General features: G+C 41.9%; 1 long non-coding RNA gene across 4 annotated transcripts in view; it reads right to left on the reverse strand.

Annotated features, from left to right (window-relative positions):
* LOC132534751 (uncharacterized) overlaps positions 1–16,947 on the reverse strand; it is a 326,831-nt gene extending 309,884 nt beyond the window's left edge. For all 4 annotated transcript variants that reach the window (XR_009546460.1, XR_009546463.1, XR_009546462.1 and 1 more), the window contains exon 1: positions 16,762–16,947. This is a non-coding gene — a long non-coding RNA (uncharacterized LOC132534751). The remainder of the gene's footprint in view (positions 1–16,761) is intronic.
* Positions 16,948–17,544: the final 597 nt, after the last annotated feature.

A 17,544-nucleotide genomic window follows, 5' to 3' on the forward strand; every position in this document is an offset into this window, starting at 1 on the left:
TTGGTTTCTATCCCTACTTTCTTTCTTCCTTTCTTTTTTCCTTTCCTTTCTTCCTCCTTCCCTTCCTTCCTTCCTTCTTCCCTCCCCACCTTCCTTCCTTCCTCTTTTTTTTTTTTTGCAATTTCTTTGCTTTACTTATCGATGTTCCACCTATGAGTGAACCTATCTGGTAGTTGTCTTTCAACTCTTTGCTTATTTCACTAAGCATAGTCACCTGTAGTTCCATCTATTCCGTGTGCAGAGGACATCTGGCTGCCACTTACAGGCTACTTCATATACAGGCTGCTTGCTGAACAGCCTCTAGAGAACATGTGTAAAATTTTACAAATGGCTTTTCTTGTTCCAAACAGACATGACCTTTCAAATATATAAAACTGTAGACAAGCAAACTGCACACAAGACTTCCAGAAAAATTCAGCAAAGTCAGTTCACATGTATTTGTGAGCATCTGTGTGTGAAACACCACTGAAGCTGCAGTTATGAACAAAATAAATGTAAAAGCCCAGCTTCCATTCTAGTGTGCATGGAGGGAATGAGAGGCAGGCAGACAGTGAGCAAGATAAAGAAATTATTTACTCTTACAATGCTGTTAAGTTCTCTAGAGAGAACTCAGATTAGGAAGTACCTGTTCAGGTGGGTGAGGGTGCAATTCTCAAGAGATTTATTTGGAGTCTGCTTCACTGGATAGGAGCCATGTAAGCAAAGATCTGATGAAGGGCTGGTGGCAAAAGTAGAAGCAAGGAGAATGGGTTAGAAAGGTAAAGCTATGACACAGGTAGGAAAGGAGAGCTAACCCCCCAAGTCAAGGTAATATCATGTAGCCAGACGGTAGATAGATTTTGATGATGTATAAAACAACACGGGAACAACAGAACTGACCCATTCTCAAAGGTTCATGTGGCCACTTTAAATCTGAATGACTTTCTCCCAGCCAAGGCAGTTTTATTAACATCAGATATCCTCCAAACACTCACTAGTGACAATGAAACATTTGAAGGTATGAGAGCAGAGATGACATACTACCTTCTACCCCCAGTCTTAGGTTGAGGAAAGAGAAGTCAAATGCACATCAGACAGATTGGTCGGAGAAAATATAGCCTTAACTACAGATATATGAAGCTATACATGGGTGTAGGGTAAGTATATGGGGGAATGAGGATATTTATACCCAGAGCTAAGGACTAGGATGGGGGGGCCTGGACCTTCAGGAGAGAAGGAGGACTCACAGGATGCACGTCAGATGCTCCACAGTTACTTTCTCCTGCCTGACAGATCTGACAGACAGAGGTTTTTCCACAGAATGTTCTTGTGGTGGTTTTTTATTTGGGGGGGGGAGGAACTTCCCAAGTTTCATTCTTCCAAGTAATTTAGTTTCTTAGGAGCTTTCAGGGGGTCTCAGATGACCACAGAGCAAACTAATGTGCATAACAAAGTGACACGCCCAGTAGAGTCCTGTTCTCACCTCCTCTTTTTTTATTTAAAAATTTTTTTTAATTTGCTTTTTTCCCCTTTTGTTGCCCTTGTTTATTGTTGTTGTAGTTATTATTGTTGTTGTTATTGATGCTATTTTTGTTGGCTAGGACAGAGAAAAATCAAAAGAGGAGGGAAAGACAGAGAGGGGAGAAAAAATAGACACCTGCATACCTGCTTCACCATCTGTGAAGTGACTCCCCTGTAGGTGGGGAGCCAGGGGCTCCAACCGGGATCCTTAAGCTGTTCCTGGCACTTCACGCCACGTGCGCTTAACCAGCTGCGCTACTGCCCGACTCCCCTCACCTCCTCTTCTAAGACCAGTTCAAGAATGTGGATTCTCCTGGAATGAGAACCCATCTTAGCTCTACAGTGAGCCACATCATTCTGAATGCCTCTGATCTTATCTGATCTAGAAAGTTAAGCAGTATCAGGTCAGGTTGAAAATTAGATGTGAGAAGAAGCTGTGTTAGAATTAAGGGGTTCCTAAGTCACCAAGTGTCGGGCCTCTGCGGTCTATTATGTACGTGTCGGGGGTGGGGGCTGGTGATCACTCTGCTTCTCCTTTAATCACCATTTCTCTTGCTGGTCCATCACCACATTGGAAACTATGAGCAGTGGAACCACCAGACAACATTTTCCTATTTAATAATTCCCAGCTAGGGTGTCACAGAAAGTCTCCTCTTACAGGGCTAGCTTTGCAGGCAGGAGACAGACAACCAGAGACTCATGGCTGAGCTGCTAACGCAGTTCAATCTTTATTGATGATCAAGAATGCAGTGCAATCAATCTATCTAATCTCCATTCATTAGAAAATCCTGTCCTTTATATCTCCTGAGGCTGAAGTGTCAGGAAGAGGAAGTACGTAGGATAGGGGGTGGGGAGAAGGAAAAAAACATGCGAACCAATGGGGATTAAACCAGTTCCGGTCTCAAACAAAACAATGATTATGTAAATAGACCACAGTGTTAAGCAATGCAAGCAAACCTAAAGTGATGATCAAAACAGAAGGGGTCTTAGAAGCAGAATTAGAAGCAGACCAATATCCTCTTCTTGTCTTCGGCTGCCCTGCAGATTCCTCTCCATCTTCCTCTTCTGCCTCTGCCAGTTCTCCCTGGCAGCACCAAAGAGTTGCTGGTTCCCACAGATATCAGACCGTAGTGAACTCTGTGGAAGATGCTCTTGCTTCTCCCTCTGTTCTCATCTGCAGTGTGATGTCCAGTAACACACAACTTCAGAATGGTGTGGCCTCTCTCTGACTTTTTTCTGTCTTATTTTGGATGGCAGCTAAGATCAAGTCCCAAATCAAACAGGATAAACTACAGGATTAGTGAGTGTGACCTCCCATGATGTCTTTAACTTAGATGCCCACAGATTTATGACCACGAGAGAGAAGGAGAGCAGAGCTTCCTTTCTGAAGAGCTGTGTTCTGTCTTCAGATTTCTTGAATTGTCTAGGAAATGAGCTCCGACGGCTCTGCCAGAGATCTCCAGAAGGACATTATTGTCTTGGTGCCTTTGAAAAAACAGCTAAGGTTTTGTAGTTGTGATCATGTGAGCCTAGGAAACGAGAGTTTTACTGTCTACTTAGTCTGCAAACCATGTCTTCTAAGCATATGCAGATGGTAGGTGAGACCATGGGGTGTTGACTTAGATGGGATCCTTGTTAAATTCACCCATCCCACCTGCTTTCTCTAGAGGCCAGGGCATTCTGGTACCTGTGCAAGAAATCCTCTGAAACCAAGAAGACATTTTAAATAGTAAGTGAGGCAATGTGACTGTGCTAATGAAAATGCACAACTTCTCCAACTGAAGTGGAAAAAACCCAGCTGAACCCAGTATCAGTGATTTTCCAGCAAGGCTGTCACTGTGATCTGTGATGTGCTATCAAGATGAAATTGGAACCAAGTGTACTTTATTCAGGACATCTGTGAGATAAAAAAAATATATAATGCTCCTTTTCTATCTTTGTGACATTGTTCGCAAAGATGTGATTTGGCTGTTAAAACCACTTGTGCTGTATCTCAAGGCTAAGGCTGACAATTCAAATAAAAGCCTCTCTCTCTCTCTCTCTGGTTTGTTATCAGAACTATAGTTAGCTGTCATGGTCATTCAATATTCTTGGTATTTGAGGAGGGGACAAGACACTTGACTGGCCTACTAGAGCTTCCCACTTGGCTTCATGCTTGTGGTCTCCATTTAAATTCTTTAAATTCAAGGACTTTTTTTTTGTATTTTTTAATGGCCTAAAAAAATCAGGTGTGGTATTAAGAGACAAATATTGATGTTTACTTGTTAATTATTGTATTATAAGCCCTTTGTAGAAAGAGTATACATATACTAATATGTACAATGAGGAAATAGGATGGCACTATTTTTAAAAAATACATTTTTATTATCTTTATTTGCTTATTGGATAGAGACAGCCAAAAATTCAGAGGAGGAGGGAGACAGGGAGAGAGACAGAGAGTCACATGCAGCACTGCTTCAACACTTGTGAAGCTTTCCCCCTGCAGGTGGAGGCTGGAGGCTTGAACCTGGGTCTTCGCATATTGTAATGTGTGCTCAACTAGGTGTGCCACCACCCAGTGCCCAGATGACATCATTTTATATTAGCACAGGGAACATCCCAATGCATTATTTCTGACTCTTTTCTCTATGCCTATATGTGTATGTTTGCAGTGGTTTGTTTTGTTAAAAGCATAAGAAAAGAGGGTTTTGGATGAACACTTTTACTGACTCCTCATTAACGATTTATGACAAACATTATCCCAACAACCTTCAATTCTCAACAGATGTGGACATACTATTTTTGGCCATCATCATTAATCTGCAAAGAATACCATTCTAGATGAATGTCTCTCTGAACTGTCATAAATCATTGTAGAGTCTTCTTCAAAAGAAACACTGTGAGCTGCCTTTATAGAGATGCAATGCTGCAATAATAGGATCTTATCTAGAATACTCCAGCTTACTGGCCTTCTGACTCTACCTCAGGCAGGCACTTTATTCCTGTTTGCTCATGTCAAGCCCCCTAGAACCTCAAGTCTGCCTGCTATGTGGGGCCACCTTGACCTGCAAGGGATCCCTTCTAGACCTACTACAGATTCTTTTCATAGGGGTGACTCTGGTCTTCTACAGAAGAAGTCATTCTTCTGATTCAAAGAAGACTATTTCCCTACCAAGAAAAAGAAAATTTCAAATATCTATATGCAGACATATTTCTCATGAAAACACCAGGTTATTGAGTTGGTATCAAAATTCCACTACAGGCCTGTGGTATTAAGTGGGGGAGGGGAGATAGACCGTTAGATCCATGAAAAGGGACACTATGAAATCACTCATTGGGATCTAGAGTTGACTGACAGCTGTTGAGTCATCCCTGATAAATGGCCTTCATTAGTTTGTGACTTTGTACCAGGGGATCATGTGGGAACATGGGGATGAAGAAACCCTCATGGAAGAGCTGCAGTGGCTGGAGGAGGAGCAGTAAGAGGCCTCCTTTCAGAGTTGGAACAAGAAATTGGTATGCAGTGTATTCACTTATCTTTTGTTCTTTGAGCTGAGCTTACATCAAATTCAGGCCAGTAGGAGTTTGGCCAAAATTTCCATATGGGAGGTAATATTAAGGCCAGTCAGGGGCTGCCATGTCAGCTGCAGGTGCCTGAGAACCAGTGTTTACGATGGCAGAGTGTTGCGTGGTTATTTTCTTTATTTCACAGTCACTGCAGACATCCATTTCAATTGCAGACAAATTGTTTAACATTTTGAGAGGCAGAAGTAGAAGAAATGAAGATATAATCATTGTTTCTTGAGAATCAGAAGTCACAGTGCACTAAGAAGCAGATCTGAAATCTTATTCACACCAGCAGGAGGCAAAGACAGTCTGTTGAATTCAATTCCCCTTTCCTGGGGAGTGAAAGCTGAGGAGAAGGGAAGGATACCCAAGCATTATTGATACTACTGGAAAAATCTCACTAAGATGGACTCAGTGACTATTATTAGAAGAAGTTGTATATATGTTAAAGTCTGTAATAATCTTTTTTATTTGTTTTTCCTCCAGGGTTATTGCTGGGCTCGGTGCCTGCACCATGAATCCATCGCTCCTGGAGGCCATTTTTCCCCCTTTTGTTGCCCTTGTTGTTGTAGCCTTGTTGTGGTTATTATTATTACCATTGTTGATATTGTTTGTTGTTGGATAGGACAGAGAGAAATGGAGAGAGGAGGGGAAGAAAGAGAGGGGGAGAGAAAGATAGACACCTGCAGACCTGCTTCACTGCCTGTGAAGCGACTCCCCTGCAGGTGGGGAGTCAGGGGCTCGAACCGGGATCCTTAAGCCGGTCCTTGAGCTTTGCACCACGTGTGCTTAACCCACTGTGCCACCGCCAGACCCCCAAAGTCTGTAATAATCTTATTCTAAGCCAGTCAGGAGTTCCCACCTCTCCTCTTGATGATTTCCATACAGTCCTCAGTTTAATCTACTTATAGCTACTGCTAGGGAGTCGGGCGGTAGCACAGCAGGTTAAATGCACATGGCGCAAAGCGCAAGGACTGGCATAAGTATCCCAGTTAGAGCCCCTGGCTCCCCACCTAGAGGGGAGTCACTTCACAAACGGTGAAGCAGGTCAGGCCTGCAGTTGTCTATCTTTCTCTCCCCCTCTCTGTCCTCCCCTCCTCTCTCAATTTCTCTCTGTCCTATCCAACAACAACATCAATCATAACTACAACAATAAAAGGGCAACAAAAGGGAATAAATAGTAAATAAAAAATATTTTTTAAAAATTAGCTACTGCCTTCCAATCACTGGATTCTAGACCTCTAAAACAATAACAGTTAATATTTTACATTAGGAAATGCAACCTGAAATAAACTCATTAATAGTTTAGGGGGGCCAGGAGGTGACGCACCTGGTTAAGCGCACACATTACAGTACGCAAAGATCCAGGTTCAAGTCCCTGGTCCCCACCTACAGGAGGAAAGCTTCACAAGTGGTGAAGCAGGTCTGCAGGTTTCTCTCTGTCTCTCTTCCACACTATTCCCCCTCCCCTCAAAATTTCTCTCTGTCTCTATTCAAAATCAATAAGGATTAAAAGAATAGTACAGTTTAAAATGAAGAGAAAAATTCACATGTAAATGAAAAATATGGACATAAAATCAGGATATTTGCAACTAATTCAACGCAGTGGGAGAAGATAAAGTGAAGAGGACACCCTCTTCATTTACAAATATAACTACAAATATTCTCTCTCTGCAAAATATTTCATATGGCTGTTATGGGCAATAAGTGAACAATTATGTTCCAGAAACTGGAATAAATATACTATTTGGGAGGGGGTAGTTATAACTATAGAATAAATAAGACATACCTTCCTATTTGACAGTTTACTTAAATATTAGGAAAGAAACCTATGTGTATTTGCTAGTACATAATAAAATTGTGCATTTTGTGTATAAAAGAAAGAAAATCCACATGCACAAGTGGCAAACTCTTAGCCACCTGATTGCACTTTGTTATGCTAGTTTTCATTCGAGTATTAACTGAAGATCCTAGTAAAAACTGTCCAAATGAGTAATGGGGGGGGGGGGCTAGAAAACACTGCTTTCAAATATAAAAACATTGAGTTCAAGACCCTGCACAAAACAGAGAAAATAAAACAAGATTTCATTTTCACAGAACAGGTCAGGGTCAAGGGCACTTCCATTAAAGATAATATTCTATAAATATGGAAATCAGCCGGTTGTTCTCAGGAAATGTTGGGAGACATAGGAAGAAACTTGCAGGTGTTGACATTTTCACTGGGTAACGAAATCTGACCACTACAGAAATACAGTAACAAATATCTAAGCCAGAAAAAAAAAAAAAAAAAAGGAAAGGAAAGGAAAATGTAGATATGGTTCCTCTTCTCCTCTCCCACTCTGACTTGCCCCCACCCCTCCTTTCATCCCTTCCACTCTTCTAGCAAGACCCCTGGGCAGTTCTTGGGAACTGAGGAAGGGAGAGGTGGCCAAACAGCTTCAGTACAATAGGGAATTGCAGGCTGGTTCACACCTGTCTGGTGGTGTGAGGAGGAAAAAAAAAAATTCCAGGAAGACAGAGTAAGTATCCACACAGCACAAGCTCAAGAAACAGAAATCTCAACTAATCCAAGTGATGGAGGGTGTTTAGAGGACCATTCACTGAGGGGAATTGCCCATCCCCTTGAGCGGAAGGCAGATTTCACACTGCAGATTGGAACAGCCATTTTCATTTCATAAAGTCTACATCTCCGGGAAATTGGGTTCCGTAAATTGAGATTTTTGTTACATTAAGCTTTACTACTAACTTTGCAGTAGTTTTAGAGGGGTAATTTATTTGAACCATTCTGCACTATATAGAACAAGCCTACAAGACAGAAATAAGTCAAAAGTTTAAAAATTAATTGAATAAATCAATTTGATAAGTGGTCAAAAACCACTTTTTTCAGGAAAAAAATCCCATGTCTATTAATAAATTTAAAATTAAGTGCAGTTGACTTTAAATTATCAATGTTAATAGAGAAAAGGCAGAAATGAGAAACAAGATTACAGAGAATTCTGAAATCTCGTTTTTGTTTCAATCTTTTCCCCATGTACATTTCAATCTTTTTATTGAACTAATTTGGGTTTTAAAAAAGCTTCTCTGGGGAGTTGGGCAGTAGCGCAGTGGGTTAAGCACACGTGGTGCAAAGCACAAGGACCAGCTGAAGGATCCTGGTACGAGCCCCTGGCTCCCCACCTGCCACCTGGGAATTGCTTCACAGGTGGTGAAGCAGGTCTGCAGGTGTCTATCTTTCTCTCCCCCTCTCTGTCTTCCCCTCCTCTCTCCATTTCTCTCTGTCCTATCCAACAACGATGACATCAATAACTACAACAATAAAAAAACAAGGGAAACAAAATGGGAATAAATAAATAAATATTTTTTTCCCTCCAGGGTTATTGCTGGGCTCGGTGCCTGCACCATGAATCCACCATTCCTGGAGGCCATCTTTTCCCCCCTTTGTTGCCCTTGTTGCTATAGCCTCCTTGTGGTTATTATTATTGCCATTGTTGATGTTGTTCGTTGCTGGATAGGACAGAGAGAAATGGAGTGAGGAAGGGAAGACAGAGGGGGAGAGAAAGATAGACACCTGCAGACCTGCTTCACCGCCTGTGAAGCGACTCCCCTGCAGGTGGGAAGCCGGGGGCTCAAACCGGGATCCTTATGCTGGTCCTTGCGCTTTGCGCCATGTGTGCTTAACCCACTCTGCCACCGCCCGACCCCCATAAATATTTTTTTAAAAAAAGCTTCTGTGTTTCCCTACTGGTCATTAAATAAACAGTTATTCTGGGCCTCTTACAGCCCAGGTCCTCAATACAGCACCCATAAAAAAGTCTGGGGCCACAGGGCTGACCAGCACCCTGAGGATAACAACTGGTCTCAATATTCCCTTTTTTACCATCTTAGCTCGAACTTTTACAAGTATGAATAGCAAAATTGCAGCTGGGAGAGAAAAGAGAAAGAATAAAAGCTTGGTAAAATACAAAATAAAACTATACAGAAAGTAAGGCGACTAGAAAAGCACCATATAATCCATGTATGAAAATCTTGGGAGTTAATCCTATCTGTCTCGGTTTGATGAAAAGCTGCAAATGTGGACTTATAAATATGTATTCCATGATTGATGAGTCAAAGGCTAGTGTGAAGTAGATGTAAGGAAGAGACAAAACTGCTGCTCTTGCCAACAAATAACCAGGGAGAAAAGCTAGCTGGAGAAATCAGTCAGCAGTAGCATCTGGCCCACACTCTCGATAGATGTGACAAACCCACACGTCTAGAATACAAGAAGCACGTCAGGGTCATTCATGAGGAGCTCCTGCTACAAAGCATTTTCTTATGCACTGATTCCGTGAATACTTCAGATGTGCCTGCTTGAGCCAGATACTCACAGAGTCTATCCAATATAACAGCATGCAGTATTTTTTTTTTTTTTTTGTCTCCAGGGTTATAGCTGGGACTCAATGCCTGCACTATGAATCCACTGCTCCTGGAGGCCATTTTCCCCATTTTGTTGTCCTTGTTGTTGTTGTTGCTGGATAGGGCAGAGAAAAGTCAAGAGAAGAGGGGAAGACAGAGAGGAAGAGAGAAAGATAGATACCTGCAGACCTGCTTCACCACCCATGAAGTGACCCCCACTGCAGGTGGGGAACCGGAGGGCTCCAACCAGGATCCTTGCACCAGTCCTTACATTTGGCATCAAGTACGCTTAACCCACTCGCTATTGCCCAGCCTCCTGAGCAATAAATGTTTTATGAGCCAGGAAATCTAAGAAAAATCAATGATCAAATCAGTGCTTCAGAAAGTCTGTGTGCCCCTTAACACCCATGACCCTCTGCTAGGTGCATTTTGCTCTTGCCTTTTGGTGGCTTCTCGCCTTCTTTAATAAAGAATTGTAAATTCCCACTGCCAGGACTTCAAACTCTTCTTTTTTTAACTAATATTTTATGTATCTATTATTGGGTAGAAACAGAGAAACTGAGGCAGGAGGGGAAGATAGAGAGGGAAAAAGACAGAGAGACACCTGCAGTCCTGCTTCACCACTTGTGAAGCTTTCCCCCTTCAGGTGGGGACCAGGGGCTTGAACCTGGGTCCTTGCACATGGTAATGTGTATGCTAAACCATGTGTGACACCACCTGGCCCAGGACTTCAAACTCTTATGGAACAAATCAGCCAAGAGATCCCAGGTGAACCTGATCTATTAATTTTAAGGAATCAGAATAAAGGCAGGCTGGAGGATTCTAAAAAATAATGATCTTTTTTATTCTATCATTCATAAACAAAATGGAAATATTGGCATAATATTGCTAAATACTACAGAGAGAACAGCTATCCCCCCTAGAGAGTTCTAATCACTCTTAAAGAGCAGTGCCCCTATCTGGAGCCCTCACACTTGGGGCACCATTCTGCTGTAATAAGACATACACTATCTAGGTTCTTCAAGGACTGGGTAAATAACCAAACAAGCATGATACCAATTTCTAACCTTCTCTCCTCTCATACAACACAGCATGATACAAATTTCTAAGAGAAATTCATAAACAATATGTGTCTGTCCTATGCACAGGGGAGAGACTCAGGGATCCTGAGAAGCTCATGCTGCATGGACATAAGCACCATTTCTAGGCAAAGGATGTTGAAGCTAGGAGGACAAGGAAGGCACACAGGCCCACTGTGCCTTCTCCAGGGAGAAAGGGGGAAGAGGAGATCAGTTAGCTAACAATGAAAGTAACCAAAACACAGTAAAGGTGGAAACAAAAACTTAACTTCCATACTCTACAGACCAGATCTACCCAAGGGGAAATCATTATCTCAAAGCTAATCTACAATCTGCCTCCAGGCCCCCTGCCCCCAAATCTCTGCCTCTGGAGTGACAGATTTTTATTCCCCTGGATATGATCTTAACATCCACAGCACTGAATGGACTGGCCCGTGCTGTCCAGCAAAGCAGCCCAGGCTGACCATGTGATACTGAGGGCTGAGAAGAACGGATGGAGAGAGCCACGGGCTGAAGGATGCCATTCAAGCACAGGCCAACATGATCAGCTGGAGCACACATGGCATGGCCCACGCTGACTACAGAATTCCTGAAGAACTTGCCCCAGAAGCCAAAATTGAAGTAATGGTCAACATGAACACATAATAGTCTTTTTCTTTTTTTCTTTATCTTTTTGCCTTCTGGATTATTGTTGGGGCTCGGTGCCTGCACTACAAATCCATTACTCCTGAGGACATTTAATTAATTAATTTATTTATTTATTTATTCATTTTTATAGGACAGAGAGAAATTAAGAGGGAAGGGAAAGAGAGAGGAAGAGAAAGACACCTGCAGACCTGCTTCACCGCTTGTGAAGCGACCCCCCTGCAGGTGGGGAGCTGGGGCTCAAACCAGGATCCTTACGTGGGTCCTTTCACTTTTTGCTATGAGTGTTTAACCCGGTGCACTACCGCCTGGCCCCTACTGTGTTTTCTTAAAGGCCCCCAGGTGATCCTAGTAAGCAGCCAAGATGGAGAAGCACTGCCAGAGCATAACCAAAGCTTCTAGTTCTTCCTCCACAATCCCCCTACCTGTCATTATAATAACAGACTTATAAAACATAAGGTAAGTCACTAGATAAGTGTCTCAGTGAGTATCACATGCTTTGTCCAAGATTAAATCCTTAGGAACATATTTGCTGACTAGAATAAATGGTGGAAACTGCCAAGTAAAATGAAGTGGCTGAATGGCTGAGGCAGTGAAGAAATGTGGTCCAGAAGCCTTAACGAAAGTCCTTCATCAAGGTTTTATTCCCCTATAGAGGAGGAAAATGTTTCATTTTTACTGTATGACTGGTGTGTGTGTGTGTGTGTGTGTGTATGATCTAGATTGCAAAGAAAAAAATTAAGAAAAAAATAGGCAAAAATGTATTAAGAGGTTCATTGAACAAACACACACATACCCAGGAGTATTAACTGGTAACATAGTAACTGGAAAGGTGGTTAGAACTTGGATGTGTATAGAATCCTAACAACAGAACATTTCATGAAGAAGGACCAAGAAAAGTGCTATAGACCTATGGAGGCAGTGAACTGTGGAAAGGTAACTATACAGGAGACACTAATGGAGCATGAGAGTTGTTCTGGCGAGGTTGGTCATGTCTGGATCTTTGGGTATTGGCCTGGTGTTGTCTCTGTTGATTAAGAATCATCTTGCCCTTCCTGGCAGAATGTGGAGGACACTGAGTTTTTCTTGTGTCTGTTTTCTTTTGTTTCCAATTGCCTTCAGCTCAAAATAATACTTATGCCAGAGTGGCATATTTGAGGGTGGCATATTCTGAACTTGTATACTCCTCCAAGCTGTCTGATAGGCTGGAAAGCCTTCTGTGAACTCCCCACCAAATTACTCTATCACACATCATGCAGTTGACTTGTTTGGCACTTGTCACTGAATAACTTGTAATTACTTAGCCTATTAGAAGTAATATTTTGAAAATTATTTAATTAGCTTTTCCTGTTTACTTCTGTACTAGCAAAGCCTAAGGTGTCCATCTGCCACGTGAGATTAGGATTTGTTGTAGAAGACACAAAGGAAAAGGAGGAGGGTGACATATACATCTGACAAGTGCAATAGGATTATGCAGCAAAACAAGAGCTTTACCAGGCAGGCATTTGTATTGAGAGGGTTTTCCAGAAGTCACTTGCTGGCCACTTGATTAAGGGCCAGCAGTGGAGCAGAGCTTCTGCTGTTTTTAGAAGCTATCCTGTTCCCCCTAGACAGGAAAGCTAGTGAGGCTTGTTGCTCTGCAGGAGTCATTTGCAATGCAGAGGAAGCTAAAGAACAAAAGCCTGAGGGAAGACTGGGAGAGTGGAGAGAAAGAAGAGAGGGGAGCTGTTGACCAGCTCTGGACCAGGAAAGTCCAATAACTGTAGATTAATGAGGAGAGTGGGGACAATGCCAAGGGCAAAGTTGGCTTTGTGCTCCCACCTTCTGTTTGGGACTCTGGAAGAGAACACCTTGATTAGACTGTGTCCTCTGCACACTGACCCTGCAACATCACTGAGCAGAGGAGATTCGGCGTTTCAGCTTTTTGGAGCCACTCGCAGTTCCCAATGGGTATAGATTCTGAGTTAAAAGCAAAGCAGCTTGACATTTTGGTTGGCCTGTGCAGTCCTACTGTGGATACATGTGCTGCTCCTGTCAGGTTTATTGAAATATTGAAACTTTACAAAGTGAAATGAGGGCACCAGCATCCACTGCCATCAATATTTTGCAAGACAAACTCCAGATACCCAAGCGGGAATCTAAAAAGTACCAACACTTCCCCAGCTCCTAAGCCAACATTTATCAATACACAGTTTGCTTATTTGTTTATCAGTCAGGGGCTATAATATCCACCTGCCTTTGGTGAACACACAATGTTTGCTCTCTCCTAGGAGGTTGCATTCCTCACTCCTCTTCTCTCTTAGGATCGCATACTGATACTGATTCTCCAATAAGAATCAATCCTGAAGACTCCTTGACCTAGAATTCAGCCTTCATAGCTGGACAAGAATAATTTTTTGATAAGGCTTATCAATTTTATTCATTTATTTGATAGAGACAAAAATTGAGAGGGGGCAGTAGGGAGGAAGAGAGAGAGAGGCAATAGAGACAGAGGAATGAGGGAGGGAGGAAGGGAGGGAAAGGGAGAGAGAGTCCTGTAGCAATGTTTCATTGTTCATGAAGGGATGCAGGAGCATTCCCCCCTGCAGGCAGAGACTGAGGGCTGAATCCAGGTCCTTGCGCATGGTAAGATACATATGCTCAATAGGGTATGCCATCACCCAGCCCCAAGGCTCATCTATTTATCTTATTTTTAAAAATTTTTAATAATCTTTATTTATTTATTGGATAGAGACAGCCAGAAATTGAGAGGGAAGATAGGGAGGGAGAGAGACAGAGAGACACCTGCAGTCCTGCTTCACCACTTGTGAAACTTACCCCTGCAGGTAGGGACCGGGGGCTCGAACCTGAATTCTTGTGCACGGTAATATGTGTGCTTAACCAGGTGTGCTACCTTATGTTTTTATTATTTTATTTTAATGAAAGAGATACAGAGAGAGGCAGAGATACACAGACCAGAGCACTGCTCAGCTCTGGCTTATGGTGGTGCTAGGGATTGAACCTGGGGCTTGAGAGCCTCTGGCATGAAAGTCTTTTGTATAATTATTGTGTTGTCTCCCTGCCCAAGCTATTTATTTTATAAGAGAGAGGGAATGGTAGCAGAACACTGTTAAATGATATGTGGTTCCAGGGATGGAACATAAAGTCTCACACATACAGGTACAGTTTCTACCCACTAAGCCAACTCCTTAGCCACTAATTTCTGTTATTTTAAATTGCCCATTTGGTGGTGATTTTTCACAGCATCCTTAAGAAACCAGCACAAGGGGGCTGGGCGGTAGCTCAGTGGGCTAACCACACATGGCACAAGAACCAGCATAAGGATCCCAGTAGGAGCCCCCAGCTCCCCACCTGCAGGGGGTTGCTTCACAAGCGGTGAATCAGGTCTGCAGGTGTCTATCTTTCTCTCCCCCTTTGTCTTCCCCTCCTCTCTCCATTTCTCTCTGTCCTATCCAACAACAACAACAGCAATAATAACAACAATAATGATAAACAACAAGGGCAACAAAAGGGAAAAAACAGCCTCCAGGAGCAGTGGATTCATAGTGCAGTTACTGAGCCCCAGCAGTAACTCTGAGGCAAAAAAGAAGAGAAGAGAAGAGAAAGGAAAAGAAGAGAAGAGAAAAGAAAAGAAAAGAAAAGAAAAGAAAAAAGAAAAGAAAAGAAGCCCGCACAAGGCCATGTTAGGAGCATTTCAGCAGGGTCTTAGCACAGAGCTAGGAAGTACAGTAGAGGGAGGAGACACTTGCACAGGAAGTAGGAGGCTCTGTCTCTGTGATGGTGCAGACATGGTCACAAGGTGCAACTGGATGGAAGTTGCTATGTCAGAACAATACAGGAGACCTAGAAAAGAATTATGTCCTATTGAGATCCTGGTGCATGATGGTAGAAAAGGACCTAATTGTGGAAGAGTGTTTTGTAGACACCTATCATGGGGAGAAGAGAAGTTGTACCTATATGTCAACGACTACACTGTAAACCACTAATCCCTCACTATAGTAATAAAGTCTTCTCCATACTCAGAAACTGCATAGTGGCTCAGGAAACCAAGCCTATGGCAGGCTGATATGGAACTCAATTTTCAAGTGTCAGGTAAGAAGTTTTCCAGTGGTACACAAAAAGGAAATAAGAGTTCTGTGTTTGAAAAGAGGAAATGGTTCTGCAAGGATGTGTGAGTTGCTTTGGGGCCTTAAGTAAAGATGCTCTGGAAATGAGGCGTCAGGGAGCAATGCAAGTTCATAAGCTGTGGGTGCAGTACAGCAGACCACTGGTGCTCTGTAGAAAAAAAGGGATGAAAGTGTTATTCAGTCTGTTTCTCAATGAGATAGTATCATCTTTATTATTATTATTATTGTTCCCACCAAGCTGACATTTTATCTACCAAGCTTATATTTCAAGAGAGCCTTTCTTAGCTGAAATGGCATCCTATCTTTTTCTACCAGATTCTAAAATAAATGCACACCCCAGAGAATGTGTATTTGGAATTCCAAAGGGTTTCTAGGCAAAAATCTACACTTCCAGCTCTTAAAACAAATGAGTTCAGTTGCACAAATATATTCATGACAAATCATTTCTAAAAGAAATGCACTTCAAGCTCCATAGATCATACTTGAGTTTTTATTCCGATATTAAACGTCATCGTAAATCACAGAAAGAGGAGAGGTGAAAAAGCTTGTGCAACTGTTTTTGTGTTGCAGGAGATGTTATTTTTTCTAATTCCCGTTTAATTGGAATTATTTACCAAGGTAAATACATTTACCTTGCAGGAAAATGTTTCAAGATACAACAGGAGGAGGCATACGTTTTTCCTGTAATCAGATTATTAAGCAGTATCTTTGGCAAATCTTCTAGGGAAAAATATTTAACCTTCCATTTCCAGATATTGATTACCCAGGTCTGTCTTCTGTCTTTGACTGCAGACTGATCAAAGTCAGGAAGAGTAGTTGGGTGGGAGCCTCCCACACCCTTCTAAATCCTTGTTTCTGGTATATTTGCATTTTAAGCTTTAACTCTATGAAAGGAAAGTTCCATCAAAAGGAGTTATTTATGCAGCAGGTTCTAAAACCTCAGTACCCAATGAACAGCATCTTCCTTCTCTTATGGGGAAGGCCAGATTTGCAGCTCTATAAATGAGTGATGTTTGAAAGAGAGGAGCAAAACAGAAAATTTACGTGCAATTAAGGACCCGAAGTCCAAATGGCTGATTTTGATTAACATATACCCTTTTCCTAATGCTAACTCATTTGTTCACTTATTGGATTTCAAAATTGTACCCTATGCCCTCCAGCCTCAGCAAACAAAGACATAATTTAAAATACCAAGATACAAACGTGCTATTTATTACTGTGTAAAAGGGCCATTATTACAGTGACTTGTTTTTTTCTTCAGGAAACCAGCTCTTTTCAAGTTATTTACCACGTTGTCAATTACTACCATCATTAATAATGATAATGATAATCACTGAGAACTAGCAATACGTTCTTGGATAAATAGAACACAGGGTGAGCTAAGGTCCTAACGCAGCCAAACAATGCTGATTTTGTGTCACCCCAGATTTCGCAAAACGAAGATGGCAGATATCAAGAAAAGTCTTTACCCATTATCCTCCTTCATCCTTTCAGTTTCAAAGCTTCGCTTCTGGTGCAAGGAGACAACTGTGAATTCACACTTGTCTTCTGATGTGTGACCTGGCACATGGATGCTCTAACCCTTGCAATTCTTCAGGCTGGCACCAGTTTCCAGATTGCCCCCAGCTGAGAGGGACTGGAGGTTAGTACCACTGGATGTGCTATTAATGGGATCTGTTATCCAGTCACAAGACAAGATGCCAGTCTGGCACTCGGCTGCAAACTGGAAGTGGATGGGGGAAACACAGACACTCTGTCTGACGATGAATAGCTAAGCTGTGAAACCAATTGACTGGGCACCTACAAGAATCAGCCTGTCAAAATGATGACACTGAAGGAAAGAGCATCATGTTGTCTGCCTGTTTGTCTGTCGTCTGTATGTCTATTTACATGCATGCACTGCTGCCAGCTTCATGAATGTATGTGAAAAGATATATAGAGTAAATAATAATTAAAATTCATTGGCAGTATCATATTGGATTAATGTGTTCTGATAACATTCTGAATATAAATCTAAGTGAAACATTGAGGGCAAGAGTAGAAATTATATAATGGCTCTTTTCTGTGAAGTAATAATATCTTTTGGATAATTTATTCCTCGTGACCTTTTTTCATGGATGCCTGGAATAAATTATGCAATTTATTCTTTGTCATAGGATAGATTTGATTTAATACAAATTTAAAGGTACAACCTTCCCTTCAAAACATCAGTTATTTTCATTCCAAGATTCTGAGTCCTTATTTTAAACATG

Source organism: Erinaceus europaeus, chromosome 19, assembly GCF_950295315.1.
Source record: "Erinaceus europaeus chromosome 19, mEriEur2.1, whole genome shotgun sequence".
NCBI lineage: Eukaryota > Metazoa > Chordata > Mammalia > Eulipotyphla > Erinaceidae > Erinaceus > Erinaceus europaeus.